The 15,315-nt window shown below is 33.8% G+C and overlaps 2 long non-coding RNA genes across 3 annotated transcripts; one reads left to right on the forward strand and one right to left on the reverse strand.

Moving 5' to 3' along the window:
* LOC116404710 lies at positions 1-1,121 on the forward strand. Its single transcript, XR_004217725.1, has 3 exons — positions 1-134; positions 784-853; positions 935-1,121. It is a non-coding gene; the product is annotated as an uncharacterized LOC116404710 (long non-coding RNA).
* A 9,729-nt stretch (positions 1,122-10,850) lies between these two features.
* Positions 10,851-12,598, reverse strand: LOC116404351. Of its 2 annotated transcripts, XR_004217193.1 has the most exons (5): positions 12,288-12,598; positions 12,017-12,112; positions 11,306-11,370; positions 11,140-11,212; positions 10,851-10,954 (listed from the first exon to the last, which is right to left on the reverse strand). It is a non-coding gene; the product is annotated as an uncharacterized LOC116404351 (long non-coding RNA). The 2 variants fall into 2 exon arrangements; XR_004217192.1 differs by having other exon boundaries at positions 12,017-12,598.
* Between the last annotated feature and the right edge of the window lie 2,717 nt (positions 12,599-15,315).

The following is a 15,315-nucleotide window of genomic DNA, read 5'->3' on the forward strand; positions in this document are numbered from 1 at the left end:
TTGTCTTTATTTTTTTAAATGTGCAGCCTTATTCATACTATCTTTTGTTAGAAAAATGAAAGAAGAGAAGGCATAGAAATGAGCTTGGTAACTAGCATTCTTGTAGGTGGATTTGCCAAAATGGAAAATGTAGAGTAAGTAATTTTGGTATAGCTATTTGAAGTGTTATGTGAAGCACAATATCTTCATAATGTGATGCGTTTTGGTTTTCGATTGAGATCAATCTTGGTAATTAATTGTTTTGAATTGTGTTTTATTTTATCTTTTAGTAGTAAATGTTTTTGTTTTCTTTAGTTTAGTTTGAGTATTAGTCTGTTTTGATATATTTGTAGGTTGCATCTATTTATCCATATATTTATTTGATCAATACCTAGCTAGTGGAGTCTCTTCTTTTTATGGGCTTCCTTATATTCCATGTTCTTTTACTATATATTTGAGATTTTCACCTTCCATAAATGAAATAAATTAACTATTTTCATTTGAAAAGAAAACGATCCAATAGGAGTTTGTAAGATTATTTATCATCTCCATTGTTTAACTTTCTCTATAAAAACAATGTTGCTATTGATGGGTAAATTTATACAATTAAGAGTAAGAAGCCTATAGACTAGCATTGCTAAATTGAACATTCAAAATTTGCTTTGAAGTAAGAGTCGATGATGGTATAATATTCTTTAGTTGTATTCCTCTTTTCTTATAGATCTTTGAAGAACCAAATTAGGTTATTTTCTTCTTCTTAATGAGTTGTTTGATCAAAGCTTATTTTCTTCTTTATTTTTGCAGCACTTTTGGGTTGCCATTTCAATTGTCTTCTTTGTTGCTGCTACATTATTTACTCTACTGAAACTTTGTGGTAATTTTTAATTTTCCACATTTAGATTGCAGTCTGTTTAGTTTGATTTTAAATAATATGTACTAATTTTGCAAATTCTAGATTTAATCTTCCCCAGGTTGTAAAGTATATTTTGGTCTTAGATAGCCAGCCAAGCTAAGCTAAGTAGATGGAAGCAATTGTTGAAGTTGAAGATTGTGAAAGCGTTTAAGATTTCTTATTTAAGTCTTGTATTAGGATCTAGTTTCATGTATTATTATAGAATGTATATACAAACGCAATATTAAGATTTCATTTTCTATATACAAATGTAAAAGAAAAATATTGTAGTTCCTAAAATAATATTAATTTTATTGATTTGTTGGTGTGAGAAAAAATATTTATTTACACGTATCTAATGTCAGTTTATAAAAAATGAACAATAATGCAATAATTATATATTTTTTTTTGTAAAAATAGATCCAAAAACAAGACTTTAATGTCGGTTTAAAAACGATATCAAAGGCAAACCGACACTAAAGGTCAACAATAGCACCATAAAAAATGTCGGTTTAAACCAACATCAATGACCATACCGACATTACTGATGCATTTGATATCGTTTTAAACCGACATCAAAGCAAAAACGACATTAAAGGCCTTTAATAACGCTAGCATAGATGTCAGTTCCGAACTGACACCAAAGATCATTAATGTCGTTTTTAAACCGATATTGAATGGCAAATTTCTTCTAGTGTAACCAAATTTATATAATTGAGAATCAACATTTTAATAATTTTATTCAATCTTACTAACTTGAAAATAACCAAATTGAATTTGAATTTCAAATAACAAAATTATAATTTAATAGTATTTGAGATCTCAACGATAGATTTTGTATCAAAATAACCTTAATTGAATTTCAAAATTAAAAAATATCAACTTGTTCGATATCTTTATCTCAAAATAATATTAATGACTTGAATATCAAGATAATTAAATTATTATTTTAAAATTGAAAGAAACTCAACATTAAGAAATATCAACTTGTTCGTTACAAGCACACGCACACACGAGCACACACAGACACACACACACGTGCACATGCGCACACACGGACACACGCACAAACACACACACAAACACACGCGCATACACATGCACACGCTAGTGTACACGCACACTCACCACACGCACACGCGCACGCACACATATGCACAAAGATGTGTAAATGAATTAAGATTAAAAAACAATTACAATAATTATGTTTAGGAGTAAAAATCATGTTCATTTGATTAAAACATTAATTAAATTATAATTTCTATCAACATTGGTTTAAGAGGTCATTATTTCAATATAATGCGGTTTTATGCAATTTTACCAACAAAAAATAAGTCGAATATGGACCTGTAGATCCACACTCTTTGTCCTAAGAAATATAACAACTTTTCTATGGGTTATTTTAAAAAATGGAAAAACTATTTTTTCTTTGAATTTTAGCAAATAACATTTTTTGCACGTGCATGGTATTTTACAAAATATCCACCTTCTCCAACTGTAATTATTTAGTTTCTACGTTGTAATTAATTTATGTCATTTATCAGCTTTTAATTAATTTTTACTTGAAAAATATACATCAAATCCATATTGCAACTTTTTTTAAAAATCTTGGGACTCAACTAATTGATTCAATATTTTAATAACTTTATTCAATCTTACTAATTTCAAAATAACCCAATTGAATTTGAATTTCAAAATAACAAATTATTGTTTTCAGAATTTGAGAATCTCAACATAGATTTTGTATCAAAATAACCTTAATTGAACTTCAAAATTAAAAATATCAACTTGTTCGCTATTTTTATCTCAAAATAACATTAATGGCTTAAACATCAAGATAACGAAATTATTATTTTAAAATTGAAGAATCTCATCACTAAAAAATATCAACATGTTTGCACACGCACACACGCACGAACGCACACATACACATGCACGCAGCACACTCGCACACGCGCGCACGCACGCACTTTTGCACACACAACATACATATGCACGCCACCCATCCACACTTACCTACACACGCACGCGCACACGCGCACACACACACGAACACACGCGCACAACAACATATGTATAAAGATGTGTAAATGAATTAAAATTAAAAAATAATTAAATTAATTGTGTATAGAAAAATTTTAAACCATATTCATTTGACTTAATAACATTAATTAAATAACAATTTTTATCAATATTGGTTGAAAAGTGTCATTAGTGTAATTATTATCAATATAACGGAGTTTTATCCAATTTTACCACAACAAAAACAAGTCGAATATGGACCAGTAGATCCACACACATACACGCACATGCGCATGCGCACGCACCCACACAAACTCACACACGCACAAAGATGTGTAAATGAATTAAAATTAAAAACAATTACACTAATTGTGTTTATAAAGACTTTTAAACCATGTTTATTTGACTTAAGAACATTAATTAAATTATAATTTCTATCACTATTGGTTTTAAAATGTCATTAGTGTATTTATTTCAATATAATGCGGTCTTATCCAATTTTACCAACAAAAAAACAAGTCGAATATGGACTAGTAGATTCACACTCTTTGTCATAAGAGATATAACAACATTTTTATGGATCATTTTGAAAAATGACAAACTACTTTTTCTTTTGAATTTTAGCAAATAGTATTTTTTGCACGTGCACGGTATTTTATAAAATACCAAAATATCCACATTCTTCAACTGTAATTATTTTGTTTCTACGTTGTAATTAATTTATGTTGTGTATTTATCAGCTTTTAATTATTTTTTACTTGAAAAAGATACATCAATCCATATTGCCACATCAATCCATACCAAAACGTTCCTAAGAAAGGATCATCTCACCCATAACTTTAAATTCTTCAAACACAATGCAATTAACTTAAAGCAGAACAAAACAAAACAAGAAATCTAACCAACAATAACAAAAAAATAAACCTTAAGCCTTGATCCTTGCAGTCCATTGGGAGGTTCAGAACGGGACATGATCGAGAACAATCGATTCCGAGCTGCAGGTTTCAACATCGACAAAGAATTTCCAAGTAAATGAAAATTTTGGAAATGGGTAGTGAAGAAAAATAAGGTTGAGAGGATTTTGTTTGGTGAGTGGGAAAAACTCTAGCCAGGAAAGAGAAGGGAAGAAATGGGGTTTAGTTTACACAGATTTTTCTTAATGATTGTTGGAAGAACAAAGAGATTGTGAGAAGGTTTAACGGCAACGACAATGGCAGAATGTTAAATCCCCGAAAAGACTAAATGGCCAATTGAGAGGAAGAAGGAAGAAAGAAATTCTCTTTCAAGCTAGGGAAAAGACAGAGGAATGGGAATTGAATTGTACGTTTGGTATGGCTATATGCAATTTTCTTGCTTCTTTATGGATATGTTGTACAAAGAGTAGAACGATGACATGGTTCACTTTGTTTCTCTCTTTACAAAGTAACCAATGACTTAAAAGAAAGACATTGAACAACAAATGACCAATAGAAAACAATATACTCAAGAAACAATAAAAAAAATGCAGAAATTAAAAATGAAATTGGAAGTAGGAAAAAAATGGAAGGAAGAAAAATACCCCAAAAGTTCTAAATGCAATATGATCATAACAAACATGTCTCACTGTGAACAAATCGAACAAGCTCTATAACGAATTTTGTAGTGGGATTCCGACTCATAGAAGCCGGCTCAGGCTTGCACAACGAATGACCAATACAAAATAAGATCCAGTAAAAAGAAAGGCCCAACTAAAGTGAAATTAGAAGACACACACGTCCTATATTAAGGTAGAGTCAAGGTAATTTAGAAAAATTCATTACCGGACAACTACCTCAAAATTACCCGAACTTATAAACTATACAATTATTTTTTCCTGATGTTCCAAAACACTTGCCAACTGAAATTTTCTTTTGACAAATATGCAATGGGTTTCTTGAAATTGAATGCTCAATCCAGAAATTGAAAATGAAATTGGAAGTAGAAAAAAAATGGAAGGAAGAAAAATACCCCAACAGTTATAAATGCAATGTGAACATAACAAGTTGTATCATCATGAACAAATTGAACAATCCCCAAAACAGATTTTGCAATGGGATTCTGACTCCAATAAATTGCATCCATGTTGACCAAAACTTTCCGAACAAAGGATTCAGCTTCCCATCAACATGCATCACAAACCTATAACTTTAAATTCTTCAAAAACAATGGAATTAAATCAAGGCAAAAAAAAACACAACAAGAATTCTAACCAACGATAACAAAAAAATCCACCTTAACCCTTAATCATTGTCGTCCAATGGGAGGTTCAACATTGGACATGATTGAGAACTATTGGTTCCCAGCCGCAAGTTTCGGCATCGACAAAGATTCTCCGAGGGAAATGAAGATTTTGGAAATTGGTAGTGAAGAAAAATAAGGTTGAAAGAATTTTGTTTGGGGAGTTGACAAAATTGTAAACCGAACCCCATGTGTTTCATTTTTCTCCTCATGGCCAGAATTTTGTCAACTCCCCAAACAAAATCCTGGCCGATGAGGAGAAAAATGAAACACATGGGGTTCGTTTACAATGATTTTTCTTAATGATTGTTGGAAGAACAAAGAGATTTAAGGGTAACAAAAAGAATGGAAGAATGTTAAATCCCAAAAGACTAAATGGCCAATTGAATGCTTAAGGAAGTTTGATTTGCCTGTTTTAGCAGTTTTCTTGCTTTTTTATGTAAATGTTGTAGAAAGAGTAGAACAAGGACATAATTCACTTTTTTTTCTCTTTACAAAGTAACCAATGACTTAAAAGAAAGACATTGCACACTAAATGCCCATTAGAAAACAATATACATCGAAAAGAATAAAAAATATGCAAAAATTCAAAATGAAAGTGCAAGCAGAACAAAACGGACTTGATTCACCATGAACAGATAGAACAAGCTCCAAAACGGATTTTGAGTAGAATTCGTCTCAGATTTGCAGTCTCCAGGTTTTCCAAAACGTTCCTAAGAAAGAATCAGCACAACCCACAACTTTAAATTCTTCAAAAACAATGAAATTAACTCAAAGCAGAAAAAAAAAAGACAAAAACTCTAACCAATGATAACAAAAAAATAAACCTTAACCTTTGATCCTTGCAATCCATTTGGGGGTTCAGCACTGGACTTGATCGAGAACAATCAGCTCCCACCGCAGGTTTCTGCATGGACGATGATTTTTCGAGGAGGGAAATCAAATTTTTGGAAATGGGTAGTAAAGAAAAATAAGGTTGAAAAGATTTTGTTTGGAGAGTGGGCAAAATTCTAGCTGGTGAGGAGAAAAGAAAAGACATGGGGTTCAGATTCGAGGGATTTTTCTTAATGATTGTTGGAAGAACAAAGAGATTGTGAGGAGATTTAAGGGTATCGCCACGAATGGCAAAATGTTAAATCACAAAAGACTATTGTTTTCTTGCTTCTTTATGGAAATGTTGTAGAAAGAGTAGAACGATGACATGGTTCACTTTGTTTTTCTATTTACAAAATAACCATTGACTTAAAAGGAAAGAATTTGCACCACAAATGACCATTAGAAAACAATATACATAAGAAAGAATAAAAAATACGCAGAAATTGAAAATGAAATTGAAAGTTGAAAATAAATGGAAGGAAGAAAAATACTCCAAAAGTTCCAAATGCATTACGATCAAGAGAAATTTGTATCAACATGAACTGATCAAATAAGCTCCAAAATGATTTTGCAGTGGGATTCCGACTCAGATAAGCAGTCTCCAGTCTTGCCAAAACGTTCCTAACAAAGGATCATCACACCCATAACTTTAAATTCTTAAAAAACAATGGAATTGACTCAAAGCAGAACAAAACGAAAGAAAAACTCTAACCAACGATAAGAAGAAAATAAACCTTCACCCTTGATCCTTCCAATCCATTTGCGGGTTCAGCACTGGACATGATCGAGAACAATCAGTTTCCAGCTGCAGGTTTAGGCATGGACGAATATCTTCCAAGAAGGGAAACGAATTTTAGCGAAGTTTGATCTACCTGTTAGCAGTGTTCTTGTTTTTGTACGGAAATGTTGTAGAAAGAGTAGAACGATGAAATAAATCACTTTGTTTTTCTCTTTACAAAGTAACCAATGACTTAAGAAGAAGACATTGCACAACAAATGACCAATAGAAAATGATACGCAATAGAAAAGAATAAAAAAGAAAACAATATGCATTTTTGTTTTCAAATTCTTGGTCAAATCGCAATTCAGAAATGAAATTTGGTTCATTATCGACGATAATATGGTGAACTAAATAACATAAGTTTCAGAGTCATGGGAGAATAATAGCCTTGCTAATTGCTCAAACTATGAATGTGAAGGCTTTTCCCATGTGAAGGAACCCAAAGAACCAGCTAAAGCAGGCTTCTTCCCAATGCAAGAACATTCAGTGTATCTTCTGATTATGCCCTGAATGCAGTAGGAAAAATGATATGAAGTTGTAATTCAAGCTAAGGTTTTGTTGCATAAACCAAAAACTTAGATGGATAAAACACAAAATGCATCATGTTCCTACCTTATGCCTACTACATTGCTAACAATACACTTACTGCACTCTCAGAGAAGGAACCAGAAATGGTTCTTGATGATCTGTTAAAATCTTTTGATGAAAATGTAATTAGTGCAAAGAGCGTTGATGATTCTAAAACAGAGGCACCTCATGCTAACTCGGATGTGCAATGCTTCTCTGAAGATGAAAAAGTAAATGAAGTTTCGAAAGATGATGATTTGTGGAGATTTCTGCTGAGGAAATCAATGAATCTGACAAATCTTCTCTGCCTACTGAAGACTTGGATGTTACTGAAGTTCACAAATCGAGCATTGCAGAAGAATTTGGTATGGAATTTGAATCTCAACAAAATGAGTCTACCTGTGAATTGGAACATAAAATTGAAGAAGATGTTGAAGAAGAAAACACACGTGAATAACTCTGCTGAAGAACTGTCTCTTCCCCACGAAAATGTGGAAGAAGAAACTGAAGTTGATGGAGATGATGCCTTGAGCAGTGATGAAGAATCTTTGGAAGTGAAAGACGATCAAGATGAAAATGATCAGATCCCACAACCGGAAATGTAGCATCAGATGCTGACATTGAAGGAGACAAGAAGGAAACAAAAATGGAGAAAAGTTCCGTTCAAGCTGAAGAAGATGATACAATTATCAATAAGTCCACGGAGGAGTTCCCTGAGAATGTTTCTGATGATTTGGTTGATGTCAAGATCCAATGGAAAATGGAAGAAGAAACTCTTCCTAAAGACATAATTGTCGAAGCTATCGACTCACAACCAGAAATCCCAAATGCCATTGTTCAATGTGAGGAAGCTTTGGTGGAAATCACTATCACATCCTCCAACAACAATGCAGTTCAATCATTGGCAAACCAATTCCCTAGGCCAACAATAGAAGCCAAATCTCCCGTTGAAGAACAAACCATTAGTTTGCTAATGGACAACCCAGATGCTGAGGAAGAAGAAGCTGAAAAAGAACAGAACAAAGCAAAGTTCATTCAGTTAGTGGTGAAGAATGATAATACTAGCCTAAGGCAGCTGAGGAAGTTGTTCAAGGAAAAACTCCAACTTAACCATAAGAAGATGGAAAATAATAACATCAACACAAAAGTTGTTGGAGGTGGCGTGAAAGTGAGAACTGCTTTACAACCAGTGCCGGAAAACAGAATGACCGTGCATTAAAAGTCTAGAAAGAGAGAGCATTGTGCATGGTTCAAACTGTGGTTTGCCTCACGTTATTGATTTTGTGTTTGTTTTATTCTTTCCATGATGTATTTTGAGAGGAGGGAAAAATGAGGTAAATGATTAATTTGTCTGAATTTTTGTTCATCAGTTCAATAATAAAAATGCTAGTAGTTTGTGTTTTAAAAAAAACAATACACTTACTGCAGCACCAAGATACAGGTTGTAGCCAAATTTCAGGAAAAAAATATATATTCAGATTTTTGCATATCGAGAATTTGGTGAAACGCACCTTGAGTTTATTTACTCAACTAATCCACGAGAATTTGTGATATGAACACTCTTGGCAGAGGTCCATTGACTCCATCACCATCATCAGCAGCATTAGAAATGGAGGGAGGTGAAAACCAAAATGCTTTCAACTTTTTGGCTGGGAATGATAATTCTTCTTTTTGACCTAAGCGGCTGGCTTGGCTCCCTCTTTTTTTTCTCGCTCCCTCTCTAAAGGCTGCCATGCTGGGTGAAGAACTTTAAGTACCTACTAGGCGGGGGTCGGGTTTTGCTTAGGCAAGAAAAGCAGAGAGGATCCCCACGAAAAATCTGAAACCGGGGGATCTCGGCGCGCATTTTACTTGATCTAAGCGGCTGGCTTGGCTCCCTCTTTTTTATCTCTCTCCCTCTCTACCGGCTGCCATGCTGGTGAAGAAAAATCTAAGGACCTACTAGGCGGGATCGGGTTTTGCTCAGGCAAGAAAAGCGGAGAGGATCCCCACGAAAACTCTGAAACCGGGGGATCTCGGCGCGCATTTTACTTGACCTAAGCGGCTGGCTTGGTTCCCTCTTTTTTTTTCTCTCTCCCTCTCTACCGGCTGCCATGCTGGGGAACTCTAGTGACCCACTAGGCGGGGGTCGGGTTTTGCAACCCTTAGCAGCTTGGTCGTATTGTTTTGTTTTTATCGGCTGTTCTGTTGGGTGAAGAACTCTAAGAACTTGCCGACTTTGCTTTCTACCTGACCTAACAATCATATTTTGCTTTCAAACAATCTTATACAAATGTGTATGGCCAAAAGAGGGATTTAAAATTAATATAAAAAAGGCATTAGAATATGGCAAAAAAGGGGATTAAATTGAGATAAAAAAGAGAACCGCACATATTATTATGTACATAATTCACAATATTCAGAAAATGAACCAAGTGTTCTACTCATTTCTAAGCTATCAACATATGCATTTTCAACATATGTAACATATTCAAATAACAAATACAATCACAAATCCGAGCTCCGTTCTCATGCGTTAGGCATACATGCTTTTTTATGCTAAAAAGCGAAGTAGACATGGTACTTATTCTAAGCATAGAGCATTACAAAAGTTTCTAAATTTTGACATTTTTAGCAAAATTTGCAAAATGAAAATTTCCCAAAGGACATGGAATGTGCAAGGCTACAACCCCACCCCCCACTTAAAAATATGCATTGTCCTCAAAGCATTTTAAGCAAGATTCTACGGATGGAAAAAAAAAAGGAGAACAGAAGACCTCCCCTTGTAACCTAGTTTCTTCATGGAAGCTTGCTTGCAAAGATCCCAAGTTTGGTTATATTTCATTTTCCTTTATTCCTACAAAAAGAAAACAAGAATTTCCATCGAATTTTATTAAAAGGTTAAACTAAAATTTTAGAAAAATGTGCAGAATTGTTTAAGCTCGGTTGCATTTTCTAAGCATCACTTGAATTATTAAAACGACCTAACAAATATTCAATACAAGTTCGTAATTCATAACCTACCAAAAAGTTCAAAAAGATTGTTGTAGGTGTTCCACCAAACCTTTTGTAAATTACATACATCAATAAACTTACTTCTTATAGGGGGGAAGAAACTATGTTTTAGACAGATGGCTCTAAAGCACACAAACACTCTCTCACTCTCTTTATCTGCCCTGTATCAATTTAATCCAGCATTCATTTGGGGTATTGTAGGTTCATATTAAAAAATAGTCATTCATGTCGTGATGCAAAGGCCCTTTTATGTACCTAAACTAAAATCACGAAAATCATCGTGGACATGCAGCACAACAAACTGAATTTCCATGGGAAGCCTTTGCTAACAAAATGGTTGACAATAATTACTCAGACAAGAGAGAATGACTATAATTAATTAACAGAAGTACAAATCAATATAGGTGCACAACCACCAAGCCCCCAACAAAAGGAACAATAAACTTCAATAACAAAAGAAAGGTAGTATCAGGACTATCCTTACCTTGTTATCGAAGAAGATACCTTGGCTCTGGTAAGCCCGATGCCTTACCTTACAATTCAATTACCTCAGTACTGTAGTGTTTCTTCAAAGTTTGGGAATTTACCTAAAACATAAAAATATATATTACAACTTGAAAACCTCCATGTCAGAAACTTTACTTTAATTATCAAACCAGATGCTATGCAAGAATTAGTTAGCAGAAACACAACATAAATAGTAATGATATTCTTTGGGGAGGGGATAAAAGCATCTTTCATCTTAGAAATAAGCTTAGCAGTTAGCACTAACCTTTATATAAGAAGTTAACACCGGTTTGATTACTTCATAAACTTCAGCTACGAAATCTGGTAAAGAGAAAGACCTAATCCATAATGTTAAAGAGGAAAAGACCAAGTCAGATTCCTTTATTCAAACAGGTTAGTATCACATCTCCAAAGGAAAAAAACTTACGGACCTCTACGACGAATTTCCTTGAATGATGTAGCAGCACCTGATTCTTGAAACACAGTTTCATTTATGCTGTGAAAAATAAGATTGATAAATAAAACTTTCGGCTACAATAGCCACATAAACATAAAGTTGTGACAAGGAAAACAAAAGCTAACAGATCATTAACTATACAGTTTGTAGGCAAAATACCAAATAGCACATAATCAAGATCACAACTGAAGCAAACAATAATGTGTAGTTTATCATTTCCAACCAAATAATTCAATAACAAATAAGGTCAAATGGCCAAATAATATGTCCTTTCACATAAATATTTACTCCTGAATTTTTTGAAGGATAATGTTATCGCTTCTCTCCCACGTTTCACAAAAGTCTTTTACATATTATATTTTTGTATATATTCCTATTTGAAGAATCTCATTTGAGCATTTTGTGGTCAATTTGACTTGAAAGGAACGGCAGAACTTTCAATAAGAAAGAAGCAAGATGCCCAGTTTTTTTGAACTGCTGTTTTTTCTTCTTCTTTTTTTCTTTAACTTGCTGTAAATTGGAGATGTTTTCCATAACTACTTTGGCTTATGTAATTTACCTTCTCCCTAAATGAAACCATAAATCAAACAAACTAGATGAATAAATTTACACCACAGAAATCCATCCTATGAAGACTAGAGCGGAGAAAGATGGGATAAGGATAAAGCATAGGAAGAGCAAATACCCGATGGGAAGTAAACTGATAAAAAATACTTTGTGTTGAGAGTAATATATCCCGAACCAATTTTCTGCCAGCCATTAAGATTTACCCACTGCAACTCTGCACACAAATATTTTCTTATAAACAATAATTAACACAATCTAATTGGTATCTTATGGATATAAAAGACAACATGGATCCATATTGGAAGGATTTCAAATTAGTCTACGAACAAAGAATTTGGAAGGATTTGTGATCAACTAAGGAGCTCTCGACTTTCTCCGCTGGAATTTACCTTCCTTGAGTACTTATCGACCAGAGACTGGAAGTAGTTGTGCTCTTCATCCATAGTAGTCATCCAACCAGCAAGGGAAAGACCATGACGCGCAGTGGAATAGGAAAAAGAGCGTTGAGCACAGCTTTCGTGTCACCAGCAATCGTTTTTCCTTTATTGGTAGACCGATAAGGCTTTGTCAAGCAGGCAGGCATGATTGTCACTCGATCGACAGTTGAGAAATCCGGCGATGTTAGGGCGATTTTGAGGAAGACGAAGAAGATAAGAGAAGGGGAGAGGACGAGAAAGTAGAGAGAGAGAGAGAGCCGTTAGAGAAGAAGTAGGGAAGAAATTTGAAACGTGAGTGAGAGAGAAGGGGAGATGAGGGATTAAAATATATTTGAATTATTTGTGATAAAACCCATTTAAAACCCAAAACAATTTCTTTATAACTAAAACAAATATTTTGTTTTTAAAATTTAGACTAAAAAAATCAAATTTTACGAGATAAATATTCAGTAACGATAAAGCAAAAAATATATATTTTGTTTTTCAAATAATTATAATCCAAAATTTTCAAGAAATGTGAAATTTCATTTAATAAGATAAAAAAATTGTGAACATTAGTTTCCAACTTTGGCAATGGATGAAAGTATTAGAAATTGAAAATAATTGTTAGACATGCATGTTAGCCGTCACCACAAACCAATCCAATTTTTCATTCAAAAATGTTGAATTTATAATTAATGGTTCTCGAAACATTCATACAATTTTTTTTTTAATTTAACTTACTAATTTGAGTTTTCTTACGATGTTCATGTCGATATTATACGAAAAATTGTCTTAAATGATAAAATTGCTGAAGATATTCACAAATATAACAAAGTTTTACCGTCTGTTAGTTAGTGATAGAACATGTACTAGTGGTCTATCAATTATCCTCTATGGTTTTAGTTTAGTGGTTATTTATCAAGCTCTTAATAAATTAAATAGTGATTTAACAAATATAATGTAAAAGAATATTCCAAGAATAACCTTGGAGTATCACTTGAATTTTCAAAACGACCTAACAATGCTAAACTATAAGCTCATAACTCATAAACTATCAAAAAAAGTACAGATAAAACAAAAAACTATTTAAATCTTGAAAAATGAAATATGAGAAAAAAAATGAAAAGAGAAGAAATAAATTTTAAAGTATATGTAAATTTTAGATATTAAGTAAAAAAGAGAATATGTAAGTTGAATTTTAATCGGTAAGAATATGGATGTCTAGAAACAAATTTTTAATTTTTTAAAAGTTGATTGATAATTATTTGATTTCTTTAAATTCAACAACAACATAAAATTCGATAAGAGAAGGTTGTCACATGCTTGAGTATGTGTTGAATCAAATGTGACTCTCGGCAAGGGTGTATCTTGGCCATATAATTTCGGGCAAGGGTGTAGAGGTTGATCCCGAGAAAATTAGATCTATCAAAGAATGGCCCGTGCCCACTAATGTCCGTGAAGTTCGTGGATTTCTTGGGTTGACAGGATATTATCGAAGATTTGTAATGAATTATGGAAGTGTGGCTGCTCCTTTGACTCAATTATTGAAGAAAGGAGCATATGAATGGACTGTTGCAGCTGCTGAAGCTTTTGAGAATTTAAAGATGGCTACGATGACTCTCCCAATCTTAGCACTGCCAGATTTTTCCTTACCATTTGAAATAGAGACCGATGCTTCTGGATACGGGGTAGGTGCTGTCTTAATTCAAAATCATCGGCCAATTGCTTATTTTGAGCCAGACATTAGCTATGAGGGATCGTGCTAAACCAGTTTATGAACGGGAATTAATGGCTGTAGTTTTGGCTGTGCAACGCTGTAGACCTTATCTTTTGGGCAAGAGGTTTGTAGTGAAAACTGATCAACAATCATTGAAACTTTTATTGGAACAAAGGGTTATCCAACCTCAACATCAGAGGTGGATTGCTAAGCTTCTTGGCTACAATTTTGATGTCGTGTATAAACCGGGACTAGAAAACAAAGCAGCAGATGCCTTGTCTCATGTCCCTCCTACTGCCCAACTTAATCAACTTACTGTTGAGATCAGTTAAATTGGCAGTCCCCAACACTGAAGTTGACCCTAAATTAGTCCCAGAAATTAATGGGATGGATCTGAATGTCTTGTTCAATGATGAAGATATTCTCCCTATTAAAATTCCCTGGATTTGCCTAAAGATTTAGTGTCTATAGTCGGTGATTGTGGAATCATTCTGGCTTAAATTAGATGTGCAACTGCTTTTCCTCCTCCCAGTCATTATTAAGGTTGTGTTCTGGAACACTAAGGGTTTGAACGACTCCTCTAAACGTGCAGCACTTAAAAAATTCATCAACAATTGTAGTCATGATTCAAGAATCTAAGAAGGACACCTTGAACTCGGCTTTTATAAAATCATTGTGGAGTTCTAAGGATATTGGCTGGGATTATGTGGCTTCTGTTGGATCTTCTGGGGGAATTCTTACCATGTGGGACAGCAGTAAAATATCTGTAACAGAGGTCATTAAAAGACGCCTCTCTTTGTCAATCAAATGCCTCACTTTGTGCAAAAAGGTTTGTTGGATCACAAATGTCTATGGCCCTTGTGGTTGCAGAGAAAGGAAATTGGTTTGGCCCGAATTGTCTTCCTTGGCTGATTGTTCGGCCGTGGCCTGGTGCATAGGTGGGGATTTTAATATCACTCGTTGGGCTCGGGAAAGATTTCCTTTTGGCAGAAGTACTAGAGGAATGTCATTATTCAATAACATTACTATCATGTTTGTCAACTGTCAAACTAACTCTTTTAAGTTATTTAGTGTGACACTACAAAGTTATGAACATCATAATCTTAATTAAAACCTTTTAATAAACAAATGCCAAGTTACTACTCAACAATGGCAAGGAATTCAAAAAACATGACAGCTATCCTAATTGGTTGAAAATGAGAAAAAGAAAGTTAGCCAGACAACCTGTTTGGACTACAAAGCAGCAGATACGATTCCTCAAATTTGACCATTCACTCTCCA

Source organism: Cucumis sativus, chromosome 6, assembly GCF_000004075.3.
Source record: "Cucumis sativus cultivar 9930 chromosome 6, Cucumber_9930_V3, whole genome shotgun sequence".
Lineage (NCBI taxonomy): Eukaryota > Viridiplantae > Streptophyta > Magnoliopsida > Cucurbitales > Cucurbitaceae > Cucumis > Cucumis sativus.